The following is a 25991-nucleotide window of genomic DNA, read 5'->3' as shown; positions in this document are numbered from 1 at the left end:
TATACAGTTAAATGACGGACCTTCTTAAGATTGTTTCTAGCATTCATTATCTCAATTTAATGTAGGCAAATGTGATCATTCAGTATCAAGAGACCACAGTGGCATTGGGTTCCTGTCAGTTCTCAATTATCCTGTATCTTTAAGAAAAGAAAATGAAAAATGTCAATGGGAAGAGTGTTTGACTGCTAAAGTTTATTTTACATATAGAAATAAAATAATGTGTAGCAAAAGCATTGATGGTGATGATGCAATAAATATCTACTATTTATCACTTAATGAATGCCCACTATTTGTGAAGCACTGTGTAAAAAACTTCACACATACTGTATAAGAAATATATATATATATACACACACAAAAACACACTGAGTGGCCAGATTATTATGACCACCTGACGTTTGTAGGCAAATTAGCTATAATTTTGCGCTGAAGTTGTTAGAGGGCCAGACCATTATAAATAGGGAAGCAGGTTGTTTACCACGACAGTAGAAGTGATTTTTTTCTGAAGATATGGGTAAACAATGTGATTTAACAGCCTTTTGAACGTGGGAAATATGTGTGTGTGTGTGTGTGTGTGTGTGTGTATTATCCCTTTTATCAGTCACTCAGACAATAAATGTCTATTTATTGCTCATGTTATACATATATGTACTTCCTTGTGTTTTTTCATTCTAGGGCCTCAGCTAAAGGAGTAGTCTCATAGGGGCATGCCATTCTGTTGGGGGAAGACACAAGTAAAAGTGGTAGAAACTCTAACTGCCTCTTAAAGCTTCTGTTGAAACATGCTTATACCACATCCATGTACCTGTGCTTTGAGGGGTCCGGAAAAAGGAACATTACTTTCACATGACCAGGCCAAATATCAGTGGAGGAGTGAAGGGGGAGGGCAGTCCAGATTACATAGTAACAGGAGAGGACATACAATCCCCTCATAGGAAAGGGGGCAAGGAAACAATTGGGGAGAACAATGAAATTTAAAATAAGATTGATATTAATTCCACTCCCCTCTCCACTTTCAGAGAAGATGAGTAACTGCTATGTTCCTCCTAGAGTTTGAAAATATCCCTTCCAGTTGGGTGATTAGGTTAGGTGTTGGTAAAATTTGAGCTAGCGTTTGAAAGGTCGGTAGGATTTTGGTGCATGGAGAAAAAGCAAGCACGTTGTAGGCAGAGGAAAACCCCAGAGTTCAAATGGCGCTAATCACACTGGTGGGAGGAGGAGGAGGAGGAGGAGGAGGAGGAGGAGGAGGAGGAGGAGGAGGAGGAGGAGGAGGAGGAAGAGGAGGAGGAGGAGGAGGAGGAGGAGGAGGAGGAGGAGATGACGCTAGTCTGGTGGAGGCCTCCCTGCTCTCCCCGCCCCGCCCCTGGGGAGGCTCTCACTCCTGCTGTTCACACCATTTGAATCTTCATCTAATTTAAGATTTTATTCTCTGGTCACTTAGATAAATAATAGATTTGAAAGTTCCTTGTTAAAAAAAAAAAAAAACACCAAAAAAAAACCTTCACTACTAGATTACTACTGAATTAGTCTGGTTTTTGAGTATTTGCTAAGAAAAGCTGTAGCCTTGGTCAATAACAAGAAAGGTGGAAAGAAAACAGGTGGAAAGGAAGCAGGCCCAAAGAAACTTATCTCCAACAGGGGGACCATTTTGGGAGATGCAGGAAAGGGTCAGGGTGCCCTCGAGCCACAAGCAGGTTGGACCTGGGGATGGCCTTGAGGTCCAGGGTGGAGGGACTGAGGAAACAAGCCCAAGACCTTTCCAATATTGGATATCGCCCCAGGAGGGTGTTAACGCATTCAAACCTGTGAAGAATTTGTGAGTTTATTTGAGCCAAACTGTGGACAATTGCTGGGAAGCAGAATCTCGACAGATTGAAATAATGCTCTGGAGAAGGGCAGTTTTGCATCGTTTTATGGTATACGCTGCAATCAAAAGAGGAGACGTAAGTGGGTTACGTACTAGTAAAACCCACTGGTGATAGCTTAGGGAGGTGGGAGAAAGCAAACGAGGCAACCTCTGGGATTGGATAAAAAGTAAATGATAGGCACATACTTCTTTTACCGGAGAGGGTGCAGGACAGTTAACAGTCAGCAACTCACTCAATAACAATGAGGGGATGTGTGGTCTCAAGAGCGCTGCCTGTGCTTTGAGGGGTCCAGAAAAGGGAGCATTACTTTGACATTCCAACCACATATCATAGATGCAGAAAGAAAATGGGCTCAGTTAAGGTAAAGACTAACCTTTGTCAGGAAAGATACCGGCCTAGGACATGACTGCTCACCATAAACTGCTTTTTAGTTTAAAAAGTTTTAATTTCAGACCATCCTTTGTGGTCACTTCAGGTCTCTGCGTTTGCAAGGCCGCCATGCAGGCCTGCCCTGAGCTGGTCAGCTTAGCACGTGGTCCCTTTTCGTCACCAAGGGCGAGAAGGAAGGGAGCAGCAGACCTAGGAGCGGGGCACCCAGCCTCTGCCCCACCCCAGGCAACCACCAAGCCTCCCTCTGGGGGAGAAAAACCCGCCGGTAAAACAAAGGCTCCAGCCGGGGCGGGAAGACACCTCGAATGCGCGTGCGCCACGGAACGCGCGTGCGCGAGGCGGCCGGTGTCCCAGCCCGCGGGGAGGGGTGGGAAAAGGGAGGAGCCAGCCGGGAGGCCGGCGGCCGCCGTGGGGTGGGGCGCTCACGCGCGCCCACTGGTGGCCGGAGGAGAAGACGCCCGCGGAGGCCTCGCTGTCCGCCCCGCCCCTGGGGAGGCCGCGCTCCCGCTGCTCGCGCCTGCGCCGCCCTCCGTCTCGAGAGCGCGCCCTCCGGCTGGTGCGCGCGCTCGCAGTCTCCGCCACCCACCAGCTCCCACACCGGCAGCAGCACCGCCGCCGCCGCCGCCGCCGCCCACCTTCTGCCGCCGCCACCACAGACACTTGCTCCTCGGCTTTCCTCTGCTGTCCTCGCCCTCTGTCTACAATCAGGTAGGCGCCAGCCTCTAAATTGTGCCTCCCCGTCCGCCCCCTGCGCCTGCATACCGCCGCCTCAGAGATGGGTTTCATGAGGTGGACATTGGTGGGGGGCAACGGTGAGGGCCACTCCCTGTGCTCTCTTCCTTCGGGAGGTAGGTCTGGGGTGGCTTGGAAAGGGACACATGCAAGGGATGCACACGTGCGTGTAAGTGTGTGTGCACAGGTGTGTGCATGTGTGCGCAGGTTGCGCTTGTGTGTGCGGGTGTGTGCATGTGTGTGTGCGGGTGTGTGCATGTGTGTGTGCGGGTGTCTGCCGGGGGTTCCACACGCCCTGCTTCGCGCGGACCCGGGCAGAGGTTGTGCCCACAGGGTGGGGCGCGGATGGCGGTGACCTGGGGGAGGGGGCTGCCATGCTCTCTGGATCGCTGCCTTTTGCCGCAATGGGCGTGTGTCTATATGTGTGTGTGGTGGGGGAGGAGGGGTCCAATGACGACCCCCCGAAACCGAACCTGTAATCCGTTTTCTATGACTCGGACTGCCATCGGCTCTGAGGAAGATATGGATCGGGTTCTAGAAGAGATGACTCCCCGCCGGCCCCTCCCTTCACCTCCCCGGCTGCGATTCCAATGGGGCTTTCGCTGCCCCTGATGTAAGGCTGTGGTCCACCCCCTCCCCGTTTTCCTCCTTCAGAAAACCGCTGGGGACATTTGGGGGCTGGGAGTGGAGTCGGGGAGATGGGGAGGGGTCCGGGCGCTGTCATTTTAGTTGCCCTTCCCCCTGCGCGCGCCTGGCGCCGAGACGCGAGCAGCGCCGTGCCCGGGAGAAGGTGGCGCGCGGATGCCAGTGTGGAGGCTCCGAATGGCAGGGGTCACCTGGCCTTGTGCTAGGGAAGGTCTCGGCCGCAGCCGGCCCGGCTCGCCGGGCTCACAGCCTCCCGCCGGCGCGGGGCTGCAGGTGCACCTCGGGGCGGCCCCTTCTCCGCGCGGCGCCGGCGTCCGGGTGTGCGCGCCCTGCCGGAGGCGCGGTGCCGGCGCGCAGGGCTCGCCCCTCACTGCGGCAGTGGGTGTGGACCCGGGTGGGCGAGAAGGGGGAGGGTAGACGATGCCTCCTCCCACTACCACCCCCTCTCTTTTTCGCCTCCGAACGCGAGGTGCCATCTTTTTACCGCGTGTCACGTCTTTACGGTACCGTGCCAAGCCGGGTGGCTGGGCTTCGGAGGACAAGACGGGGCTGTTACCAAGGAGGGAGGCGGCCATCGGCGCTGAGATCTTGGCGTCTTGCTGCTACGGGGTTGAGCACTGGGACGGCCACCCGGGATCTTCCTGGGGGCTCGCGGCTTTGTTTGTGGGGCGAACGTGAGCAGTGTTGCCAGCCTGCGTTTTTGCCTTTTATTCTATAAGGATGCTGAGCCAAGGTACCCTCTCCCCACCCCACCCCCGTGTTTCGCCCCTTATTTCCGAGCCCTTTGTTAGGTCTCGGGCTTGCTGGGATCGATGAACTCGAATCGCGGCCCCGCGGTCACGCGTGGAACGGGCGTGACACTGAGCGGCCCCTCCCGGAGCCCGGCCGCGCGCCAGGGAGCATCCACCGACTGAAGGGATGGATTCTAGGTCCCCGCGCGCGCTGGGAGGGTGTCCGCGAAGGGACGACGCCCCACCCCATACCTGGAGCATTCCGGTGGCCACGCCCCTCCAGGTGCCCAGAAAGGAGCACCAGCGACCCCGAGCGAGGGAGGGGGGCGGGGGGGCTCGCCGGCGGGGCCCCTCTCCACTTCGTGCCCTGTTGCTTCCCAGGAGGGCAAATGTGAGGAGGGGGCAGGAGGTTTCCTTCGGGGCTGCGAGCCACACCCATTCCCCCCCCCCCCCAGCCGACTTAGAGGGGGCGCGGAGGGGCGGTTGCCTTGGAAACCACTAGCGTCTAGAGAACGGCCTTTAGGCATAGCCCTGCCCCTTCTAAACACAGACCAAGAACCTTGGGGTGCACGAAGCCGCGCCTGGGGGGTGTGGGGGGGACTCTGGAGGGAGGCCCCCAACCCTGAGCCGGTGGCTCTTCCTAAGTGGCTTCCTGCGGCCACAGCCACCAGACAGGCGCCCCGGAGGTATCTGTGGACGAGCACTGTTTTAGAAACGTGCGGGGTTTTCACTTCAGAGCCCGAATTCTCTGCCGCCCTTGAGCCGGGGAATGAGGGGAGGAGGATGGCTACTGACGACCCCTGGCGAGCAAGGCCGAGGCTTGCCCTCCTGTAAGGAGCCGGTCCGCGCGGCTCTCTGGTTAATTCTATTGCTGAAAACTGGAGGGGGGAGGGGGGCGCTCCGTTCTGCGAAGGAGAACATTTTAGGGGCCAAATCATCCAAGCGTGCCGCGCAGGTGGAACCGAGTATCCGGCCAATGGCTCGCGTCGGGGTCTAAGAGTGGTAGAGACTCAAGGATGGATCTTGCATCTCTCCCTTCTCCCGCATCCCACCCCGCCCCGAGCGGGGCGCGAGATTCTGGGACCAGACAGACAGCGGTTCTCGGGGCAGACCGCAGGCAGAGGTCCCTTCCTGTCGGTTCCCGGAGAGTGTTTTTAGCCCCATGCCGGGAACAAAGCACAGTCCACGCGTCCGAGATTTCGTCGATTTTGGAATCTGTTGCCGGTTTGATGGGGCGTTCGGGTTCACAAAGCCTGGGGGCTGTTAAGAGTGGAATCCCGGTGGCGGGGGTCGGGCCATCCCTGGCTCCGCGCCGGAGGATCTGGAGGGAGGTAGCGTCTGCGCCCGCGCTCAGCCGGCCCTGCGTCCCCAGCAGGCGAGGCTATTTTACGTCTCCGAAGACCCCGCCTGGCTTCTGGCGCTCAGGAACCTGTAACTCCACACCCGGGTGCTTGGTCCGGGCTGGGAGGGATGTTGGCACCTGGGACAGCGACTGCCAGACCTGCCCTTACAGCCACCTTGAGCTTAGGCTCAGCAGGACGGCTTTGAGTTTTATCTGATCCCAGTCTCTCCAAATAGCTCATCCTACAACAGAACGAGAAATGCCTTTCCTCCCATCATTAATTAAGGTATTCTTTTACTTGTAAAATCTTTATTGTTGAAAGTATTACAAATGACCCCATTTTTCCCCCCATTGACCCCTTCTACTCTGTACCCACCCCCCTCCCCAGGGTATTCTCTTATTTTTTATGATGCTGCTTACCTTTATCCATGCCCCATCTCCAAACCCTTCCTCTGAATGAATAAATAAATTAACCACACACACCCCTCCACTCCCAGCGCCCAGTCTGAGTGACTCTTGAAGCTAACCAGTTCCTTCACCGGCCTTTGCTTCTGTAACAGGTTTACTGCAGTAACCTGGCCTGACCCTTTGGGGTTAGCCTTTGGACAATTTGGGGAGGGGATTGTTGGCTTTGCTGCTGTTGTTGGTTTTGGATGAGTGACAGTCTATAACTGTGAGTCCCTAACCTGGTCTGCAGATGCCCATCACGGAAGGGCGTGGCTTTTAAGTGGCTTCTAGTATCAGGCACCAATCCCCTGAGAGGAACAAAAGAAATGGATTAGTCCCACAAATTGCAAGCAGAAAACACAGAATCCATTTCCTTGAGGAAGGGTCAGATTTATTCCTTTCGGAAAAGGGCCCCTTTTATTGAACATGCTCTTTGGCCCACATGCCTTTTGAGGTCAGTGCCAGCCTGCAGACGTAATAGGATTGTGGTGCCCTTTGTTTAGCCTGAAATTTTCTTCTGCGCCTTTAACATCAGTTTATGAAGCTCATTTGTTGAAAATTTTAGAAATAGTGTTTTATTCCACCTTCCCTCAGCATTTGTCTATGATTTGAGTGGCTCCCAGTTTTCTAAGTGAAATTGTGATAGTTTTCCAACTAGGCTGTGCCTTCTATTTAACTAGTATCTTCCTTACTCCCACTTTGAAAAAGAATTACTCGAAGGCAAATTAAAACACCTTTAGGGGCTTAATGCAGTGCTGGACATACAATAGGTATTTTGACCCATACTCATTCAACAAACAAATTGATAAAATGGGAAAATGCAGGTCAATAGGTGGAGAAGAAAAAGCAGAATGGGAGGTGAGTTTTATTCAAGGTCATGGCATCAGGATGGTTTTGGGGACAGATCCAATCCAGTTTGTCCCTCACTCTGTAACCAAATGATACTCGAAAAGCTGCCTGTGCCGCTCTGTGCACCTTCACACCCTCCCTCTCCGCCTTCCCCAAACCTTTGGCCTTCTCGCTGCAGCACTTGCTGTTTATGGCCCCACAGCCTGGTCCTCTCTGGCCACTTCACCCCAGGAGAAGGAGGACCCTGCCCTGCCACCTTTGGAGCTGCAGGAGGTCGGGTGGGACAGAGGTGGGAAACCCCATTTGCCTCTGTTCCTTCTACTTCCTCCCCCCCCCTACTTCTTCATCTTCCCACTTCAGAGACCCCCAACCCCTCCCTGAAACACCCACCTGACAGACAACTTCTAACTTGCCACCCTAGGTGCTACCCTAGCGACTTGGAGCTGGCTTAGGGAGGGGGCACCTCAATTGGGGGGCTGCAGGTGGGAGACAAACCCTCTCACCTTACAAAGGTGTTGCTGCCCAAGAATTATTTTCCTGTCTCCAGGTGCCATACTCCTGCCACCTCCTCCAGCTTCCTTTCCTGCACAGATGACCCCCATCTGAGAGTGGGAGGCAGTGTAAGGCCAGCCCAGGATGGTTTTTGAGCTTTGGGGGTTCTTTGATTAGGAAACATCCTTTAAGTATGCAGCGAGACTCAGCAACCACAAAATGCAAACTTGAATGACTTCCAGGTGGATTATCTTACTTTTTTCTCTCTGTTGCTATTTCAGCAGGCTCTGAGTGTGCCCCAATCAGGAGCACTATAGCATTAACCCCCAGAAGTGTCTTTTGTGCTTCAGCTACGCAGGTAGATGTGTGGGTGCTTTGAGGGCAGATGGTGGTTTTTCCTGGATGCCCAGTGCAGGGAAATGTCCTGCAAATGTAGAGAGACATTAGGTTTGGCCTAGTGGACTCAGAACAGACCTCCTGAGTGGAAATCATGGCTCCTTGCCTCACTGTGGGACCGAAGCCATGTTGTTTAGCCTTTGGGGTTTTTGGAGTTTTTCATTGTCGGTAACTTGGGGTTCAGTAGTACCTCTCCCAAGGGTGATGCAGTGCTTAGCCCAGGGCCTGGTACTTAGTAACTGCTCAGTAAATGGCCTTTTGGGCAGCCACCACTGGATCAATATTGGTGATTGGATAAGTGTACAAAGTCGTCTACTGATCCCTAGTGATGGAATAAATTGTATCAGATAAATCCTTACACGGCATAGTGATCAGGATGGAAAAAGCGGGCCGCTGCCCAGCTCCCCTGGAACCAGGCATTGTTGTTTGGGTGGAAGTGGACCCCCCAAAAATCGCACACGCCCATGTTTAAATGTACACACAGGACCTTGCCACAGGCGAGCAGAGTGACGTATCATCTGTTGTCCCTGCTTCTGTCCTCTTCCTTCCTGAAATCCGCTCCATGCCAGGAATAGACTGTGTACTCTCCACGCCAGCCAGAGCCGAACCGCCCTCCCTCCACCCTCCTGGGACTGGAGACCTGGTTCAGCATCTCGAGTTTAGAGATCTTACTAACTTACTCATTGACTACCAAGCGAGCACTGAGGGGGGTTGAGAAATAATGGAAATAACAAAAGGCAGTGGAGGAGAGATTTCTACAAATGAAATGTTTAGAATGTTGAAGTCAGTAAACTGGCAAACATGCTTCACGGTGGGCAGTTCAGAGTAAGTAGAAAGTGTTAAATAAAGCAAACTCTAGCCCTAGGCAGTTTGGCTCAGTGGATAGAGCATCAGCTTGCGGACTGAAGGGTCCCGCATTCATTCTGGTTAAGGGCACATACGTAGGTTGCAGGCTTGATCCCTGGCCCTGGTCGATGTGTTTCTCTCACATCAATGTTTCTCTCTCTGTCTCTCCCCCTCCCTTCCACTCTCTCTAAAAATCAATGGAAAAATATCCTTGGGTGAAGATTAACAACAACAAAAAAAAGCAAGAAAAGAGAGCAAACTCTACAGAGAACTTCAAGTATTTGATAAACACAGTCATATCTGATTAATCAGTTCAGCTTAAGCAGCCTTCTTACCATGAAATGAAGACTGAGAGTTATAATACATCAGTTTTTAAAAAGTCATTAAAGCAGAAAATCATAAAAAAGGATACATATATATTTCAAACATGTTACTTTAACTTAAACTGGATGAAAGAACATTTATCCCCGTCTTTTTTTATTTTTTCATTTAAATTCTTTATTGTTTAAAGTCTCCTTTTTCCCCCATTGACCTCTCCCTATACCCCCCTGTTTTTTGATATAGGGCCAAGCCTTCTCTTGGTGTGTGGTCAGCTGGTTGAAATTCCGAGTGTGTGTGTGAGTGTTTTGCCTAAGACATACTCATAGTGCATTGCATAGGACTGCCGATTTAACTTTCTTGGAAAAAGGAGTTACACTGAGGAGTAATCTAGAATCCCTCTAAAGTTTACTATATTTTATGGTTGTTATCCCATTTGACAGTAAAAAAAATTTATGATTTTAAGAATTCACCTTTTGTTTAATACTTGTGCTTCATCAGCTTGCACCTTACTTAAGGTCTATGATCATTGTAACTATGATGGACCTAGAAGGTTGGCTGTGATAGCAGGAGACTGGCTGTGGAGGTCAAGCCCTGTGGATCCAGCCTTATATATTTACTTCTGCTTCTTACCTGGTATCAGTTAGGAGACAGCCTAGTGTGAAGACCGCATGGAGCCCTTTTCCTGTCTTCCAGGACTAGCACAGCACTTTGAATTCATTCACATAGAATCCCAACTTAAGGGGCATTGCAAAATTTCCACTGAAGACTCAAAATAAATTAAATTCCCTTAGAACATTAACTCCCCGAAGTAAAGGAGTTTTAGGTTAAGGTCTAACACTTAAAAAACACAAAACTGTTTAAGCTCATCGAGTTAGAATTAATCTGAAGCCATTGATGATGATGTTTCATTCATGGCCCTTCTGTGATCTTGTCCACTCCACTGCCAAATCAGGCATCAAAGAGAATAGGAACAGAATTATCTCTGGTTCCAGCTGTTAGTTTTCCTTGCGGCCTATGGCTGTTTCCTGGTTTCCCAGGAAGGCTGGGTGATGTTGTCTTGAGACCTAAGTCTGAAGTTGTGCTACAGAAAGTCCAGGGATATACTTTCATCCTTGTGTCCTCCTCCCCTGGACACCAGGGATACTAAAGGAGCCTTGGGTCTATAAACACCTGTCATGTGATATACAGCCAAGAAGGAGTGCTGGGAAGGAGGGAGCAACTCATGGAACCATGGAACCGTGCTCCTCCCCAGCATAAAGCCAGCTCTTTTCCCTGAATTAGAACCGTTGTTCTAAATTTTGTGTTAACAGAATTGTCTTGAATCAAAGCCAATTCCGACATTATTTATAGGTCATTTCAGAGATGCTTATTTTTAATTGTTCTTAATTCGACAGTGACACCAAACCATGGTCTTACCTCACCCCTGTCCCATGGCCTCCCCCTCAAAAAGAGGTTTATTTGATAATTAATCGTCTAAAGCCAAATGTTTGCCCTCACCAGTTTGGCTCAGTGGATAAAGCGTCAATCTGTGGACCAAAGGGTCTTGGGTTCGATTTTGGTCAATGGCGCATATCTCGGTTGCAGGCTCCTCCCAGGCCCTGGTCCGGGTGCATGCAGGAGGCAACCAATTGATGTGTTTCTCTCACATTAATATTTCTCTCTGTCTTTCCCTCTCTCTTCCACTCTCTCTAAAACTCCATGGAAAATATCCTCAGGTGAGGATTAACAAACAAACAACAAAACAAAAAAAACAGAAAAAAAATTAAAGCCAAATGCTCAAATGCCCAAGAGAAGGTTACAATTTAAAGAATCTCTTTGGTTTAAAATATATATGCGTATAAATATTACAATTACATATCATATATATTTATAAGAATATAAATATATATTTACGTGTGAATATTCATTACCTCATATTTGTTGTATGTCTGGATTTTTTATATTGGGTGGAGCTGAAAACCTGAACAGCTTTCAACTTCAGTATTGGTAATGCATCAGAACTTAAATCAACATGTAAATAAACCAAGCCAGGGTTATATATGCAAATAAAACAGTTGTATATAACCTGCTACGATGGGGCACAGTAACAGTTGTGGTGTAGATTCATATGAACCTGTCCCTCTCAAAGCTGCCCACTGCGGAGCATCACCAGAGTAGCTTGGGAGAGTCACGAGCCCTTCTGCCACCCACTTTCTGTCTTGTCTCTTCCCAAATACCAGGGACATTTTACCCTGGCCCCAACTTGCCACCAAGCAGATTCTGCCTGGGCCGTCATCATGAGGCCAGCTTAGACACGAAGGATTTCACAGAACATCCCTAAATCCACTCGAATAATGGACTGATTACGCACAAACGCACCTGAACCTTCTTTAAACCTATTTAATCTTTTCCCTGGGGTTAATCCTGTGGGGATAGTGTGCCTCCTGGGCGCCTCTCCACTGGGTTCACATCTTCCTCCTCAGGCTCCGAACCCCCTCCCTTCTTAGCAGACACAGGAAGGGATGGCTGTACTCTGTTCCCTGCAGAGTGTTAATAGAGATGGAATAAATTGACACAAATACCCTTCAATGTCACTAAAGTGCTATAAATAATTATAAACCAGTGTTTGATGTCTGATGGGAAATACAGGGGAAAATTTTTTTTTTTTTGACTGGTAGAATTCATGTTATAAGTTGGCAATCTGGGCCAAGTTAAAAAAAAAAAATTTTGTAGGATCTTATCATTTATTGCCAGCAAGACTGAATTCCAAAATTTGGCCAACCCCTCATGTTGTGGGCTTCTGCTATCACCGCTGCTTGGGCTTGCCAATCCTTGAATTTAATCGCCACCTTACCTTCCTATTTACCAACTAAGAGGCTTGTGGCAGGGATTAAAATTTCCTGATGTAGTGTTGTATGTCAATTACACCTCAATAGAAACAAATTCTCCTATTAAAGGGCAAAATATAAGATTTCCTGTGCCTCCATTTTTCCATTTGCAAAACAAGGATTATGCAAGCTCCCCACTCCCCTCCACACCCCCACCCCCTCCTCAGAATAGCCAATAATGTGGTCTCACGGGATAGTCACAGAACTGAAATAAAATAGTCTGAGAATTCCTTTGGGCTTCTCAGAAGACAATTGCCACACAGAGGGGTCTGTCTCCTGGGGGCCACAGTCAGGTGCCTGATCTGAAGTCTCTCATGGGCTGAGTGGAGCCTGACGTCTGATATAGTGCAGCTGCCACCACCTCCCTCCCTTAGCACCAGCCAGATGGTGCCGACCGGGCCCCAAGGGTGAGCCCCTGTCAGCAGGGCCCAGGCTGGGGATGGATGAACAGACAGCCTGGTCCACCCTGTACTGGCCTGGTCTGCCCCCTTTTTTGGGAAAGGAGACCCAAAGCCAGGGTGCAGGACAGGGTCGAGGGTGCCCTTAATGTCACCTTAAGGGACAGCCAGCCCCTGCCGATGCCGACTTCTTCAGAAAGGGGCTGGGACTTCCTTGGCTGGCGTGAATTTCCTGGGAGCCTTTCTGTTTTCTCAGCAAGGGCGGGGGTTCAGTTTCCTCCTAATCAGACTGGGACTTGGTGAAGCATCTCATCTTCTAATTATGCCCAGGGGGGCAGCCTCTTCCTGCCACTCAGTGTTTAGCACGTGACGGGAATCGATTAAGGCAAGGGTGATTAAATTAAAGGCCGGATTTGACTTTGATGGTATAATAAATACTCCGATGGCTGGTGGTGAGAGACAAGGTGAAGGCTCATTCATCGAACCGCTTGCACTTGGAATCTGAATTGAGCCGGAGCTGGGCTGCAGTCGCTCACCTCTGCCCTGTGCCTGGAGGGTACCTCGTGAACATGGATGGTGGGAAGTGTTTCAGGGCATGTGGGTCGCCCCATCCTGACAACAGCTGCTCTACTCCTGGCTGCCTTGAGCAACATTCCTGGGCGTCTATGGGCCCCACATCATCAACCCCCACCCACCCACCACCACCTTGTTATCCTACTCTCCCCAAAGCTGCCCTCATTATACCCTTGTCCCTTCCACTTTGGTCACTGAAACCTGCCATCTTCCCGTCCCCATGTGGCAGATCTTGGAGTTTCAAACTCTTCTTCTCCACCTACACCTTAGAACAGCCTTAACCATCAGTTCCTTCCTCCTAGACATGGCCCTTCCCTTTCCATCCTCGCCAGTTCTAAAAGGAACATGGACCTTATTATGTCACCCTCAATGATTATGGAAACAATAATGAATTGTTCCTAATTTCAATTCCAAAATTCACATCCAGTCCACTTTGCAGACCATTGCCAAATTGTTCGCCCCAGAGTGGCCGTGTCATGTGCCCTACCCCGTCCAAGCCCTGTCCTTGACTCGGGGGTGTCTGCCCCTTGCTAAGTTAAGCCAAGACCCACCCTGCACTGCCTATCCAGGTCCCCATGCCTGGACTCGGACTCCCTGCCCAGTCAGTCCTAATGGTCCAGTCCCATTGCTGGCCAGCCTGCCTCTTGGCCCCTTCATAGACATCATGCTCTCTCTTCCCCTTCCCCTTTTTAAATCACCTTGACCTTCCTCAGTCTCTGTCCTGCCTAAAGCAGTTGTTACAGTCAACAAGATCTGGAGGCCTCTCCACTTTTCATCTCTCACTAGTCATCAGCACCGCAGGGGTTAAGGCTTAATTAGTTTCCTTCTAGCCGTGAGTGCAGAGCTCAACTCCCCACTGGCTCTAGGTCCTTTGAGGGCAAGGCTGTGTCTTATATGGCTTTCCTGCTCCCGAGTGTCTTGCCTGTCACAGAGCTGGGCTCCTATGAAACTCAAAATAACTACTCTCAATTCATGCAGTTGGATGCTAATAAAGCAAATAGGCTGATATTAGATGAGTTTTACCTGTTTAAATAAAGCAATCCCTCCACCTATGAGTACATGGTTCTATTTCTTGCTCTATATGCTTGAAAATAATAAAAATCACATTTCCTTCAAAATAGTCTATAGTTGTTGCTTTGCCCTACTTCAGACCAACTCACACCCCCTGTTGGTCCAAATTAGTTTTGCTGTATGAAGATGCTGATAATAATGGTAGTAGCAGTTGCATTTCTTTTACTAAAAACATGGTCTCATGTCACCCTCACTCCCCGACAGGCAGGGATTCTCATCCTCCTTGTGCAGAGGAGCAAACTGAGACCCAGAGCTGTCACAGCTGTGGAGGGAGCCAGACGGCACCTCACTCAGCCCAGGACCTTGCCTTGCTGCCTGCGCGTCCTCAGAGCCTTCTCTCAGGCCCCGCCCTCCACGCCAGTGCCAGCAGACAGACATATCCTAGTGCCAATGACCATGGGGGCCGTGCCCTCCAGCCACTGTGAATGGGTCACATGTAACCTGAGCCTGGAGAAAGTATTTTAAATCGAAAGCTAGCCTCTAAACTGGGCCACTAAATTTGGTTCTGTCGCCGGTGACGACAGAACCAAATTTAGTGTCATGGGCTGGTCACACTTATCAAATCAGAGAAGCTCATTTTCTTCCAGCCCTGACAAAGCATGAATAATGTTCACACCCCCTGCACCTCCATGAAGGGGTACATGTGACTGACCAAGGCTGGAAAGTGTGGCTGAGAGGAGCCCAGTACGCAAACTCAGGGATGACATTCAGGTTCCCAGGCAGTGTCCACAGGGAGAAATTTCATTCAAAGAGGATGGTTTCCTTGGGCCAGGCAGACAGAGCAAGCACCTGTTGTTAGGAAAAAGAGTCACAGCTAAGCGGGTGGGGGCTGAGCCTGCATCACCCAGCCTCCTGGGTTACTGCCTCACCTCCCCCCCACAACCCCGCCCTTACTCAACAGTCCACTTTATTTCCCTCCTGTCTGCACCAGCACGGGCCACACTGTGGGACCAGGAAAACGGGGAGTGGTGGTGAAGAGAGACAGGAAGGGCAGACCTGGCTAAGGAACACATCTTGTAGTACAAGTCATTTTTCCGTAATTAAAAGCTAAAATGGTTGCTAGAATTTAGAGATACTAAATTAATTGGGTTTCTCTCTAAGCTACTAGTTTTAAAGCAAATTCATTAAAATGTTCTGCTTTCACATTACAAACACCCATTATGTTGTGTTTCATTTCCACAGTTTGTCTGATCCCACTTTTGGGGGCTTCCCAAAAGGAAGGGAACCAGGCTCCCCAACACATTCATCAGTTGGGCGATGTTTTATTCACCTGTGTATCCTCAGTGCCTGGCACAGCACATGGCACAGAATACACATTCAGTAATTGTTTGGTGAATGCATGAATGGATGAGTGGATTCAATACTGATTAAAAATTAAGGACTTTCCTAAAGAGACCTGGGAACAGAAAGGGAAACAGGTACATTGTATACTTGCTCATCCTTCTACTTTCTTGGAGGGTGGACAGTTACAGGTCTGCATTTGGAGTTTGGAGTGCTAATCATGGAAATACATGCACTATTTGCCATAACCTTTTAAACAAGTTAAATCTTCAGTCTAATCCAAGCCTTTAAATTCTGAAAACCAGAATGACACCATATACCATGAGCCCTCCTTCAAAGACAAAAGACCTTGGCCCGGCCAGTGTGACTCAGTGGTTGAGCATCAAACTCTGAACCAGGAGGTTGCGGTTTGATTCCCAGTCAGGACACATGCCTGGGTTGCGGGCTTGATCCCCAGCGCAGGGCACGCAGGAGGCAGCCGATCAATGATTCTTTCTCACCATTGATGTTTCTATCCCTCTCTCCCTCTCCCTTCCTCTCTGAAATCAATAAAAAATATATTTTTAAAAAAGAAAAGAAAAGAAACAAGACCTTGATGAGCAGGGTTGGGTCTGTGGTCTGGTCCCCACACTCATGTCAGGAAGGATGGTGAGGAGTTGAAGGCAAACCACTTATGTCCCCATCAGCTCAGCCTAGGGAGGGCTGTCAGATGTAGCAAATTAAAACACTGGATGCCAATCGATGTGTCTCTCTCACATCGATGCTTCTCTCTCTTTCCCTCTCCCACCCCCTTCCTCCCTTCCACTGTCTCTAAAAACAAATCAATGAAAAAAAATATCCTCAAGTGAGGACTAACAAAAAACATACAAACAAGCAAACAAACAAAAAAGCATGGGATGCCTAGTTAAATTTGGATTTCAGATGAGCAACAGATATTTTTTAGTGCAAGTGTATTAGTGCTACCTAATGTTCCCTAAAGATATCAGATATCAAAGATAACCCCAGAACCTGTGCATGTGACCTTATTTGGGGAAAATTCTTTGCCAATGTGATTAAATCAAGGACCTTCAGATGGAGATTGTCCTGTATGATCTGGATGGACTCTAAATGCAATCACCTGTGTCCTTAGGGGAGCAAGGCAGAGAGATTAAAAACACAGAAGAGGTGTCCTCATAAAAAGAGGAAATTTGGAGGTGGACACACACACAGGAAGAACACCACGTGAAGATAAAGGCAGAGACCAGGGTGATGCTGCCATAAGCCAAGGACACCACAGATTGCCAGCAAACCGCTAGAACTAGGCAAGAGGCATGGAACGGCTTTTCTCTCACGGCCCTTGGGAGGAAAGCAACCCTGCTGACAATTTGATCTTGGACTCTAGCCTCCAGAACCGTGAGACAATAAATGTCCATTGTGTGAGCCACCAGAAATCCTATATAATAAAGGCTAATATGCAAATAAAGTGAACAATAGAACAACTGGTCACTATGAGGCCCACTGAGCACCAGGAGGCAGATGCTCAATGCAGGAGCTGCCCCCTGGTAGTCAGCATGCTCCCACAGAGGGAGCGCCGCTCAGCCAGAAGCTGGGCTCTCTGCTGGCGAGTGCAGCAGCAGTGGCAGGAGCCTCTCCCGCCTCTGTGGCAGCGCTAAGGATGTCTGACTGATGGCTTAGAGGAGCCAAGGGCATCCCCAAGGGCTCCTGGACTGCGAGAAGGTGCAGGCTGAGCTGAGGGACCTCCACCCCGAGTGCACGAATTTCATGCACTAGGCCTCTAATAATAAGTAAAAGTAGAAGCACAGCAGAGAAGATGATGTGAGGACAGAGACAGATGGACATCGGTGAGAAGTAGATGCTGACAGCCACCAGAAGCCGGAAAAGACAAGCACAGGATTTTCTCCTAGAGCTTCCAGAGAGTGTGCAGCCCTGCCAACACCTTGATTTTGGCCCAGTAATTCTGATTTCAGACTTCTGGCCTCCAGAACTATGAGAAAATAAATATCTGTTGTCCTAAGCCACTCAGTTTGTGGTAATTTATTACAGCAGCCACAGGAAACTAATACAATAAGTATGAGCCATGCCATCTTTGGGACATACTTAACTAAAAAAAAATTATTTGTTGTTTATCTCAAATTCAAAATTAAACTGGACATCCTGTATTTTTTCTGGCCACCCTAACTCCCAGGTCCAAAGAAAGGGCTTTTGAATGCGCAAGAAAGCTGGTGTAGGCTGTCAGAAAGTAGCCTTCTGTAAGCTAGGAGTCTTTGTAAGCACAGCCAACTGAACCAATTTGAACTTTAATAACTACCCTCTAAACAAAAAGGGGGGCAATTAGACAGGTGTTAATGATTTATTCTTTCAACAGTCATTTGAGCACTTCCTCTGAAACGAGCTCTGGGTAAGGGTGGAGGGGTTAGGCATGAATCTGGTACATCTAGGCTGAGCCACAAGCCATGCCAGATAAAGCACGTGAAATACTGCCCTTCACAGAGCTCCAGGGGTTCTGCGGTGCATTTCCGATACCTGAGCCGCCCCTGGGGATCTCGCACCCTTTCATTGTGGGATGGTGGGGCCCACACCGCAGAGCAGCCTGGTCATTCCTGGTTGCTGAATGCGAGGACTTTGCAGCAGACCTGAAATGGAGCGAGAGGCAGATGTGGCAGAATGTGCTGGCTCTGGATTCCCAGGAAGTAGATGCAAAATGTCTCTCTCATTCCTATCAAATGACACTCTACAATGAGTGGGACAAAGGGGCAAATGTTAAAGACAAGCATGGCCCCTTTTCCCCAGCAAAAAGGGCTGTCCGGCCCAGGCCGGGACACCAGTCTTCCTGCAGAGGGTTCCTCTCACTTGGGGCTCCATGGAACCTGGACAGTCCCTGGACCCTCAGACTTTTCATGATGCTCACGAATGTGCAGTGTTAGAGCTTTAAGGGGACTTGGGTCACCCAGAACAGACGGGGGGGGGGGGTCCTAAGACAGCCCAGAATTGTTCCAGATACTTTACCAAAATACCCATCCCTGGGAAAAGAGAAAAACAGGTAGTTTACAGGGGGAAGGGGGTAGGGGGTGGCTAAACATGAAAAGACACTTGACCTCACGCATAATTAAAGGACTGCTGATAAAACCAGTGAGAGGCCACTATTGGTAAATCAGATGGCACAGGCCTTCAAGTACGAAGAGCACAGCCCCAAGACCCTGCTCTATGGGACACTACCCACACTCAGAGAAGCAACAAGACACTTCTAGTCTTCCCTTTCAGATACAGGAGGTTCCAGCCAATCCTCCAAGGGCCTTGGCTCAGTTTCAGTTATTGGGCTGTCCCGTGGGCGCCCTCCAGAGGGGCTGGCAGGCACAGCATGGCAAGAGTGTAGGCTTCCTGACCCATGACCTGAGTGTCTACACTGTTCCTTCATCAAGGGCCACTCTGCTTGGCCTGTAGGACTCAGAAATCCCAGAACCATGGATGTGGAAGAACCCCCAGAGGCCAACCTGGTCCCACCCCTTCCCAAACCTCCTCTTCTGCCTTCCTTACAGAGCCACACCAATTTCTTTGTGATGGCCAGTCTCAGCCTCAGCAACCCTCTAACAAGGGGGCTGGGAGGGAAGAGAAAGGTGGGACCAGTAGAGAAAGATGTAAGTGTTGGGAACAGCCCCCAAACATGTGACATCCTTAGAATGAGTCACCCACTTTCCCTTCAACCGCCTTTTCTCCTCTAGGAAGGACACTCCCCACCGCCTCTCCTCACACCTCCCCTGCTTTCTGAGGTTATACTGAGAAAAATCCACAGAGGTGCCAGCACAAGGTGTTAATGTGAACAGATGCCAGAGCCACTTGAGGAATGAGGTAACAGCCCAGAGAGGCAAAGTGACCTCCCCAGAGTCACACCGCAAGTTCATGGCAAAGCTGGGCCAGCACAGGTCTCCTCCTCCACACTCAGACCCCCTCCTGGGACCACTTTCTCTTCATTTCTTGGGATCTCACATACTGGTCCTTCCTGGCAGGCCTCCCTGCAGTGGCTGGAGGGGGACCTCAGACCCACCTGGCAAGGGGCCAACCTGAGGTGGAGGGAAGGAATCCAGAGCACAGGGTTGGGGAGAGCCTGGCCTTAGCATGTCCCCAAGAGCTGCCAGGAGAGGTGCACAGAGCACACTCTGGCCAGAACAGAACAGTGCTGACATGGGTCATCTGAGCCAAGCACTTTGACCTCCAGGGGTGTGGGCATTTGCTTCCTCCTTCCTAAAACTCCCAAATCTCAGTAACGACAGAAATCAAATGAAATGGTCAAATCACATTGAATATGTTTCCAGCATTCCCTCCACCTCTTCCACCACTCAGAAAGCTCGCTTAGCTTTTCTTTTTCCCATCTGTTTCTGTCCTCTCCTCTCCTGACTCCTTCCTGTCAGAATTTAGGAGGTTTAAGTGATTCCCCTCTTTAAAGCAAAATACATGCCCTCTCTGGCCAACCACCTTAGTTCTCTCCTCCTCTTCCCAGCCTGATGTGTTGTTGTTGTTTTTAATATAGTGTTAATTATTTCAGAGAGGAAGGGAGAGGGGGAGAGAGATAGAAACATCAATGATGAGAGAGAATCATTGATTGGCTGCCTCCTGCATGCCCCATACAACCAGGCATGTGCCCAGACCAGGAATCGAACCGTGACCTCCTGGTTCAGAGGTTGATGCTCAAGCCAAGCTGGCCAGGCCTGATGTGTATTAAAGTGTTGTCAACACTTTTGCAACCTCTGTTTTCTCCCAACATGCCCACCCTCCTCAGCTGAATTCAGGCTGGACTCAGCTCCCTATCTTTCTACTAGAACCACTTGTATTAGTCAGGAAGGTCAGGTTTATGCTGCAGTAACAAACAAGTCTGAAGTGCCAGTGGCTTCACACATCTGGCACCACAGCTTCTCTAATCTTCCCGCCTTAAGGGTCATTTTAGAGTTCCTTGTAAGCTCTCTGGCTTGGGGCCTTTGTATGTGCTGTCCCCTCTGTGTGGAATGTTCTTTACTACCCCCTCCCTTTCACCTTGCTAACTTTATTCATCCTTCAAGCATCCCTTCCTCAGGGAAGTTTTCTCCAACCCCCAGATTATATAAGTCCCCGTCTCACACTCCTATGATCCACTGTCCTCTCCTTGTGACACTTGTCTCACTTGATTGTCGACTGTGTCCCTCTAGGTGTATTCACAAGGGCAAGGAAACTGAGGCTCAGGGTGTTTAAGTCACTTGCCCAAGACCACACAGCCAGTAAAATTGCAGAATCAGAATTTGAACGCAGATTTCAACTCCAAAGTCTGTGTTCTTTCTCCTATCTATGGTTAATTTTTAAATTTCTGTGATTGAACTGTTCCTCTATCTGTGATACTGGCTTCCCGTCCATAGAAAAGGGTGAATACTGTTCGGATTTTCTAGCACAGGCTCATTCCAAATTTGTTTAATTTTGCTTTGTCACGGTTGCCCAGATCCCCGACCAGAAGACTGGGAAGTAGGTCAAGGCTGCAGGGACCACACACTCTGGCGCTGTGAGGGCTGGCCTCTGGTTTCCACGATGGGCAGGGGCCAGATTCTGCCAGGAGCGCCACCCTCTGCCAGTCCTGCAAGGATTTCTCATCCTTGGCCCTGAGAAGTCATCATGAACCTTCACATCACTGAGCTTTCTATTCTAAAGTGCATTGTCATGGTGGCTGCTGTGTGAGGTGGTAGATGGGGAAAGGATCACTGGGCATCAACAGGGACATTGCTAGTCTGGGGAAAAACTCATCTTCATTCTTTTACAGTTTTGTGGATGATTGAAGCTAATTGATCACTGAAGGGGTTGGCTCGCATGCCACTTTACAGGACAGTGGCACCAAGCCATTTAACACCAGTCACTTAACAATCCCCTTCTTATGTGACAAAATTATTTTCAGAAATAATCATGAAATGAAATGGTCATAATAATGGGTGGACAAGAAACACGAATAATAAAATGTTTCTTTTCTTAAACTCTAGACATACAATACACCATAATATTTTTTTTAATAAAAGTAAATATTTTAGTACAAAAAAGAAAAAAAGCACAACTACCTACTAAATAATTTTTACATCTACTGAGTTTTGATCCATTGGTTGCAGCCTGATATAATATTTTATGTAAATCATTGCTCAGTCACTAATAGGTGAACTTTAATAAAAGTGAGACACCTGCAAAGGTTGCCTATAATTTAGCAACTACTAAATTATACCACTGATGTACTGCTTTATTTTCTTGCTTAATTCTTTCGTTTTAAACACTATCCTATATAATAAAAGGCTAATATGCAAATTGTCCCCTTGGGAGTTCGACCGACCAGTTCAACCGCTTGCTATGACATGCACTAACCACAAGGGGGCGGCTCAGAATGAAGGAAGGCCCTGATGGGCCCTGATCGCTGGCCAGGCCTAGGGACCCTACCCGTACACGAACTTTGTGCACTGAGCCTCTAGTAACAATATAAGAAGAATAAGCTTCCATTTTCAAAATATTATTCAAACTCAGTAACATATATCTTGTTTAAGTAGAAATTGTACTTATCAAGCAAAAATATTACACTTTGCAGTTCACACTCAGGGCACCATTTGAAATTTTAAACACAAATAAAAACACCAAGTGGCCACCCTGAGTCCAAGCCTTTTCTGAGTTTTTCCCTTTTAAAAGGACCTGTGCTCCTACCAGCTACTTAACAACCCGGGTTAATAATTGGGAAAAGCAAAGGGACCTCTTCTGGTTAGATGATTATGCATGTTTTTGTCCTCCTCTGGCTGGAAAAAATGCAAGCATAACTGTGGAGGTGACTGCCCGCAGTTACAGCCTTCCAGGGGAGGCCTCTCCAGGCAAGGCTGCTGCATCCGAGAGCCCATCACCAAAATTTGAAAACTGACCATGGTGGGTTTGCAGACTTCGACAGCTAATTGTGTGCTGAGAATTGTCCCTCCAAGGAGGCCTTGCCATTCCCTCAGGAGACAGGGCATCTCCTCTTGGGAGCTGTGATGCTGTTCCCTCCCTCAGTCCCCCACCTCAACTGTTCCCCTCCTTCCCTTCCCACCCTCCTCATTCATCTCACAAGGCTTTATGCTGCTGCAGCCTTTTCTAATGAGGGCGTTCTGGCCAGGCCTCTTTGCAGCTCAATTATGTAACCTGCCGCTGCTTCTGGTCCAAGGATCACCCTGGAAAGGTGGTCAGAGGTGGGCATACAGCCAGAGCCTGTCTAATTATGGCCCCCACCCCCTCGGAACTAGGGGGTGGTGCAGGAATTTGAACTCTGCAAGAATTAACAGTTCCACCGCCTGCCCCAGAGCCAAACCTGCAAGATGCATGCTCTTTATTCTTTGTTAATTTCCAGCAAGCAGGATTGTCACAGAGAGAGCCTGCAGAGAGAGCCTGTTGGCTGTCCTGGCTACTTAGAGCTGTTCCCCTGATGTTGGCTCGAGGCTTTTAGCTGGCACCTGGCCTTACATCTCTCTGACATGGGCTCCTCCAACATGTCTGGTCTCTCAACCATCACCCCTTTAACCAATGATGACCCTTTGGTCTGATAATGACCCTGTCACGGACCCCTCTCTTTGTCCCTACAAGCCTGCCCTCCCGTTAAGTCTTAGCTAAGGTCCCCAGAGCCTTCTCCAGTCTTCTTAACCCCATCTCCTTTCAGCTGCTGCAGCCTCTGACTCTAGCGCCTGTTCTATGCTGAGCTCTCAGAATCATAGACTCTTGGAGTACGAGCCAATCTGTTTTCTCTCTTCTGACCTATTGCCTTGAAGTGTATTTAGGTCTTTGTCTCCCCTCCCAAACCAGACCCCAAGAGGGCAGGGAGCCCATCTTCCATCCCTTTGTCTAACCTGAAGCCCATGCACATGGTAGGCAGCATTCCACAAATGGAGTTAACCATGGGTCCTTTGCTCTGAAATCATTCAGTATTTGTGTGTATCTCCCTGGTCAGACCAAATAGATCCATGGGCAGTGGCCACATCTGCTCCATTTTCTGGGTCCCTGGTGGGGGCTGGTGCATGCCTTCCTCATAATCTGCTCACTGACCTGGTCCCTGAGGTCTCCCCAGCTGCTCAGTCAGGGCTGGGCCAGTGCGACAGCTCTGTCATGTTTATATCATCCTCTCCTGGCCTGCTCTCCTGTCCACAGGTATCCTGGGACCGCCGGAGGGTATATATGCACATGCATGGGCAAGGTACACACACTCACACACACACACACACACACACACACACACACACACACACAAAGCCCCTGAGCACAGCATCAATAATGCATGTTGTGCACAGAAAGCTGCTATGAACTTTATTTATCACCCAGCTGACATCTCTGATCAGCTCCCAAACCTATCTCCAAGCGTGTGGTGATTGGTGAGCCTCTCACTTAGGAGCCCACTTCTCACTCTCTGTCGGTTAATAATAGATGCTGCCTACAGCCTCAGCTTGGCAGCTTTGACTTAAACGTGATCTTCACTGAAGAGGCTAATGGATGGGTCTGAATTTGTGCCTTTGAAGCACAAAGCATTGCTCTTAATTAACCAGATTCTATCTATTGGTTGGGAAAGGCCCTCCCTCCACGGCATCATTAACTACCCACCTCTGGACAGCTCTCAGAGCCAGCTCCTGCTTCAGGCTAATCCAGGGTGTGTTCCTGCACGCCCGTGTGAGAACCACGTGAGCCACCTGAGCACACAGGGAACTGGGGTGGCCCACACAAGAGAGCAGGCCGGCTGTCGCATCGAAACAGACCATGAGCTCTGAGCTTGGGAAGTGTCAGTGATTAATGTTGTCACATCTCTTCCATCCCACCACAGCCCGCCCCTGCCCCTGCCCCACACCCTCACTGGTTCAGCAGCACTGGGCGCCTTCCTCATGCCAGGTCGGGGCCAGTGCTGAAGACATGGTGCTGTCTTCACAACCTCACAGCATTATCATTCCAGCCCCAGAGATTAGTAACCATCGAATTACAGCACCGTGCAGTTGGGAAGGGCGGCTAGAAGCAATGGCTGCTTTGATAAAGTCTGAAGCTTGAGTAGGAGTTAGCCAGACAAAGGGGAGGGAAAGTAGAGAAGGCTTTCTGGGAGGGGAAACCAGCATGTCTGGGAGTGAGAAAGAGTGGCAGTTAGCACGTGTCACTTGATGAAGTATGAGGCGTGGCTCTCAATTAACATTCGTTCTTTCGTTCATGCATGCATGAAGGTATATTGAGCACCGAGCCCATACCAAGCACTGCACCAAGTACCGAGTTGTTTACAGTGGTTAAAAATAAGCTCCTCCTCCCTCAGGAGGCTTACAGTCTAATGGGGAGACTGCTGGGGCTCAATTAGAGCGGGAAGTGACAGGTTCAACAGCAAAGACTGGGCCAGATGCGGAGTGGAGGGAGAATGGGGAGGTGATATGATTCCTACTCATGTCTCGGGAAGGGGGAGTTTCCAGCCTTGTGCCACAGCAGTGGGGTCGGGGGCACGTGTGGTGAACTCTGTGGAGTTGAAGGAGCTATGCTGGTCCCATGTCCCCCAGACACCTCACAGGTTTTGCCAACACGGGAATGTATTTGTTGCTTTCCATCAGACTATAACGTAAGCCACGTTTACAAAACAGATTAATAAAATAAAAAAGGAGACACCAACAAGATAAAGTCTCTATAAGTCTACTTCCTTCCCAGGGAAAGCCTCTGTTCTGCGCATGCACATATATACGTTACCTTCTTTTTATAACAATTCTGTGCGCACACATTTCTAAAACTGCTTTGTTCACTTGGCGATACAGGGTGGGCCTCTCTGTCTGCCCCGGTGTTTCTCCCCCTTCCTCCTTCCTGAGGAGCCAGCTTCACGCAGGGTGCCCCAGGACACAGTTCTGGCCGGGTCTGCAGGCATCACGGGACCAGGGGATGATCTCACTGGGTACGCCATCTGCCCTGCCTGGCCAGGGGCAGCATCGGGAGGGCCAACGGGCACCACGTGTTATTGGCTCCAAAGTGGGAGGGGCTCTGTGCCCTGAGAAGCTGTTTAGTCTGCAAATGCACAGGATACAGGAAGGTTTGGCTAAATGAATGGGTGGTAAGGTCCTCAGATCAGAACCCCAGCTGACACTTACATAGAGTTTACCGGGAGTCAGTGCCGGTTCTTAGCACTTGACTCATGTAATCCCCATATTTTACGGACAAGGCAACGGAGACTCTGAGAGGTTGAGTGACTCACCCAAGGCCCCCCAGACTGCACTGTTGTTACCTCTGGGCCTGATGCCACCATGCAAAGTGCCCACGCACCTCTGTCAAAGAGGTTCGGGGACGGTGTGCTTGATCTGCTGTGGCATTTCTAGCGTGTGTTCAAAGGACACTGTTTGTTTTCCGTCCCCCAAGCCCAGGCTGCACTCAGGTCGTTCATTACTGAGGGACAAGTTCTGATTAGCGGTCGACTCCCGCCGTCCTCCTCCCCCGCGTCCTCCAGAGGATGTCCTCAGACTCAAAAAATAGAAGTGAAAACATCTTCAAAACTACCTGCTTTCCTTCCTAATTCTCCTCTCCCTCCATTTCTTCCTGTTGTGCCCATCTCATGAAGTGGCGTGGCAAAAAAAAAGCCCATTTCTGCCGAAACCAGTTTGGCTCAGTGGATAGAGCGTCGGCCTGTGGACTGAAGGTTCCCAGGTTTGATTCCGGTCAAGGGCATGTACCTGGGTTGTGGGCACATCCCCAGTGGGGGATGTGCAGGAGGCAGCTGATCGATGTTTCTCTCTCATCAA

General features: G+C 49.7%; 1 protein-coding gene across 23 annotated transcripts in view; it reads left to right on the top strand.

The window, feature by feature from the left end:
* The first annotated feature begins 2722 nt into the window (after positions 1–2722).
* The window catches only part of MAPT (microtubule associated protein tau), a 73347-nt gene continuing 50078 nt past the window's right edge, over positions 2723–25991 (top strand). For 3 of the 23 annotated variants that reach the window (XM_036340126.1, XM_036340115.1, XM_036340106.1), the window contains exon 1: positions 2736–2966. The gene's annotated coding sequence lies outside the window, so the exon portion shown is untranslated. Of the gene's footprint in view, positions 2967–4126; positions 4369–18968; positions 19096–25991 lie in introns of those variants that run through there. The other 20 variants (XM_036340107.1, XM_036340108.1, XM_036340113.1 and 17 more) reach the window with 15 other exon arrangements.

Source organism: Myotis myotis, unplaced genomic scaffold (genome assembly GCF_014108235.1).
Source record: "Myotis myotis isolate mMyoMyo1 unplaced genomic scaffold, mMyoMyo1.p scaffold_m19_p_17, whole genome shotgun sequence".
Lineage (NCBI taxonomy): Eukaryota > Metazoa > Chordata > Mammalia > Chiroptera > Vespertilionidae > Myotis > Myotis myotis.
Note: the sequence above shows the minus strand (reverse complement) of the source record. Positions and strands in the feature narration are given on the sequence as shown.